The sequence below is a fragment of the Hakea prostrata genome, chromosome 10 (assembly GCF_041222555.1).
Source record: "Hakea prostrata isolate BN-2017 chromosome 10, UWA_Hpros_2, whole genome shotgun sequence".
NCBI lineage: Eukaryota > Viridiplantae > Streptophyta > Magnoliopsida > Proteales > Proteaceae > Hakea > Hakea prostrata.
In genome coordinates, this window is record NC_142609.1 from 14,781,130 (window position 1) to 14,785,473 (window position 4,344).

The 4,344-nt window shown below is 37.2% G+C and overlaps 1 pseudogene; it reads left to right on the forward strand.

The window, feature by feature from the left end:
* The first annotated feature begins 1,370 nt into the window (after positions 1–1,370).
* On the forward strand, positions 1,371–3,676 carry LOC149002112 (putative receptor-like protein kinase At1g11050 pseudogene; annotated as a pseudogene).
* Positions 3,677–4,344: the final 668 nt, after the last annotated feature.

Consider the following 4,344-nt stretch of genomic DNA (forward strand, 5'->3'; position numbering starts at 1 on the left):
CTACGTTGTTTAATTTGCAAACCAAGGAAGAAATTTAATTCACCCATTATGTTCATTTCAAATTCATTTCTTATACAAGTACCAAAATCATGATATAGAGATTCATTTTTAGCACCAAAAATGATATCATCCACATATATTTGCACAATAATAATGTCATTTTTCTTATACTTCACAAATAATGTGGTGTTTACCTTACCCATCACAAATTCGTTTTAGACTAGAAATTTTGTTAACCTTTCATACCAAGCTTGTGGAGCTTGTTTAAGTCCATATAGAGCCTTCTTAAGTTTGAAGACATGATTAGGGTAGGTAGGGTCTTCAAATCCCAGAGGTTGTGCAACGTACACTTCGTCCATAATGAATCCATTTAAGAATGTACTTTTTACATCCATTTGAAATAACTTGAAGTTCTCATGGCATGCAAATGCCAATATAATTCTTATAAATTCCAACCGGGCTACGGGTGCATAGGTATTGTCAAAGTCAATTCCTTCTTGTTGATTATACCCTTGGGCAACCAACCTAGCTTTGTTTCTAACAACTTGACCATTTTCGTCAAGCTTGTTTCTAAATACCCATTTAGTGTCTATGATGGTATGGTCTCAGGGTCATTGAATAAGTTCCTAAACATTATTTCTGTTGAATTGATTTAACTCTTCTTGCATGGCCATGACCAAATAACTATCAGTTAGGGCCTCTTTTGCATTTTTGGGTTCCATAGTTGACAAAAAAGCAACCTAATTGCAAAAATTTTGAGTTATTGATCTAGTTTGCATTCCTTGACCTAAGTCACCTATGACTTATTCAAGGAGATGGTCTTTCCATGGGACTACCTTATTAAGTAATGGGTAATTTTCATCTGGACCCCCTGAGGTTTGGTCCATGTCACTTTTAGTCCAGTTTAAGTTTCCTTTTGCATATGGCTCCCCTGTGGTTTTAAAAAATGATTAAATAAGGACAAGCATAACAGAAACCGTTAGTTTCATAAATTTTGTGAGGAAAATACCCTTGTATCCTTTTGAATTTTATTTAGTTATTTTTTATTTTAATCTACTAAATAGATGCTAAAATAAATAATAATAAATAAATATGGGGATGGTTGCTCTGCAAGTTCACAACTGAAGGAAGAAGACGAACAGTCTGCTTCTTCAAATCCATCACTTGAGCCGGTTCTTCCTCTCTGTATCTCCTTCTCCAATTTCGATTTTTTGCACCCTGTTTTGGTCTTCCAACTAAGAATTTATAGACGGCGACGCAAGCAAGGTTTAAACAACGACTAGCACCGAGCTTCTTGGTTCTGTTAGGGCTCTGTTAGGGCTTTAAGGTTCACGTCACCATCACTCGATTTCAGCCGACTGAAGGAAGGATCAGCCCAAGCTTCCTCTTGACATTAACAAACTATGATTCTCTTCCACAGATCCACCTGAAGCCGATGAAGAAGAAAATAGATAACCCTGTAAATCTCCAACACAGAGAGGTTTGCAGTCACATAGAGAGATGAAGCTTCAATCTGGGTTCTTGCTCTTAGAGTTACTGTTTTTGTTTCTCTCAGCTGCAGCTGCAGTCGATTCCAATACCTCTATATGCCCGCTTGATCTTAGCTATGAGTAGACGATCTCTTGGGATGATTCTTCTTGCAGGAGTAATTACCAGCAAAAGATGAGCCAAAATGGAACAACAAGCGATTGCTGGCAAACCCATCTCAACCTCTATGGAATTGCTTTTTCTCAGCGTCTCAAAGACACCTCCCTCTTCCAGCTCCCAGATGTCAACACCTCCACAGTTTGTTTGGATGCCTTCCAATCTAGACTCGATTCCCTTTCTCTCCCTTCGAACCTTGTTTCATCCTGCTTCACTAACCCTAGCCGCTTTGTTATCAGTTCTACTATGTGTGCAGGAATTCAAACCAAGCAAAATTGGATTGACAAGTTAGGTCATACTACTCCTTTAAACTCTGGGTGTTCTTCTGATTTCTCTGGTACTACCTGTGATCCCTGCGTTGCCGCAGGTCAAAAGGTTCAAACCAATTTAATTGCTCTCGACGACAATATATCTCATGCCACTAATTGCTTGTACTCCACAATCCTCTAAGCCGGTGGAATTGTCAATCAATTTGGGCCGGAGATCGTCAGCACAGCTTCTTGCATTTTTGGGCTCCCAATCGATTCTAAAATGGATGGAAGCAGCAGCAGCAACTCAGCTCTCGTGCCTGCTTTGACTGGTGCTGGTTTGGCTATTCTGATTTATATGTTTGGTGGCATTGCTTTAGGAAAGGTAAGCCTGTTGGGTGTGATGTGGAGAAGTTGGGAGCGAAACTGAGATTGCGTTGCTGATCTTGAGAAGGCAACTAATTATTTTTCAGAGAAGAATTTGATTGGGAAAGGTGGACGTGGAGTTGTGTATAGAGGGACCTTATCAGATGGTACTCCTGTTGCTGTGAAGAAAATCATAGAATCATATTTTCAAGGGGATGCAGAGTTCTGTAATGAAGTTGAGCTCATCAGTAATCTGAAGCACATGAATCTAGTCCCCCTCAGAGACTGCTGTGTAACAGAAGAGGAAGATGATTATGAAAGAGGCTAGATCCTTAATGTATGAGAAGATATAATCATGTTTTGATAACAGAAGAAATGAGAGAAAATGAGAGAAATAGATAACAGAGAGTAAAGAGTAGAGAAGAAATTTGTTACTGCTCTCACTGAATCTAGTATCAAAGTTGTCAAGAAAACATAAGAATGTTTTAAAATTGTGAGCTAAAATATGCTGTCTTTTGTCTGAAACCAAGGAGAGATCAAGAGGAATCATGGTCAGAAATTTCCTGGCAAGCAATTAGGTTATAATATCTAATCAAATGTATCAATCTATTGCATTTAAAAAGGTACAATAGATCCACACTTGACATGGAAATGAACTATGAATTTGCTTGCATTTACCCAAAGCAAGTAGTCATAGCTGATTTTATACTGTCTCAGTAAGTAATACAAAAGAAAGCTCGGAAAATTGTGATGTGGAAATAATACAAATGTGGTTATGTACTCACTAGGGTCTACATAACTGGAGAAGAACTATCAAGCAATCTCCTTATTGAGCTTATAAATGGTAGGATTCAGGCGCATCCCAAGAAACCTCTTACTATTGTGGGACATGTATTATATTTGTTGTTGTTAATGATGTCAGTACCCTGGGATGGTTGGGAAATCATCTCTCTACTTTTAATCCTCTGAATTTAAAGGAGACTATAAGAGGCCATACATGGGGCAAATATGACCATGCAGAATTTGAAAGTAAGGTAAAAGCTGAAATAAGTAAAGTAACCTGACTAGCTAATCACCAATGCTAATGCATTTCTAACTCCATTTTAACTGTTTAAGAGATGGACGAAAGGAAATGAACTAAATTCACATCCTGTTGCTGTGGAAAACTGAGATCTAATTCAATTCTTTCTTAAATCTGATTTGCAGCAGTTGAACACTAATTGATAGAAGCTTAATATCCTAACACAAGATGAGGTGAAAAACCTAACAAACAGAATAGAAACAGATAAAACTGAAACCAACTGGAAGGTGGATAATTCTTTACTACCCTTCTCTGTTCTTCATAAAAGGACTGACAAATCATAATATTAACTCAACTAACCCCATACCAAGTTCACAAAAACTAACTTAAGATGAAAAAGTAAAGGATAAACCAACATTGAATTGATCAGCTATGTTAAAGTAATCAGGAAACTGGAACAATAAAGGAACCAAATTGAAATAGGCTTTCTAAATTCATGGGAATGAACACAACTAAAGGAAGAAGTCCATCAACATTGGTTTAATGTATGATTCTCTATCAGCAACTCTCATTGGTTTACCAACTTAATGCCTAATGCAATCCATGATATTACAAACCAACCACATTGTGCCAACACTAAAACAAAGACACTTTGGAAAAGCACAAAACAGAACAAAAAGACAAAAAAGTTTTGAAACATTTAAATTCACCAACTACAACATTCCTAAATTCTCCATGGCAACTCCCATATGCAAAATCATCTTCACTCCAACCACTTGTAGATGGACAACCCTTCTAGATCCAGTCCTTTCAACTCCAAAGCAACTTTGACCTACAAATACATAGTAGTGAGAAATAACATTAGTTGATAGCTCATTGATAGAATGTAATATATAACTAAAAAGTTGGGAACTGACCTTCTTATTGGATAGCTTTGCTAGCTTTTGAAGCTACCCTTGCCCTTTCTTTAGCATTCTTGATAGATCTTTTATGGAGAATTTTTTCTTGATCCGTTGCCAATGCAGATGTAGAAGATTGTTGAGACAACCAAGTTATCCTTTGGGA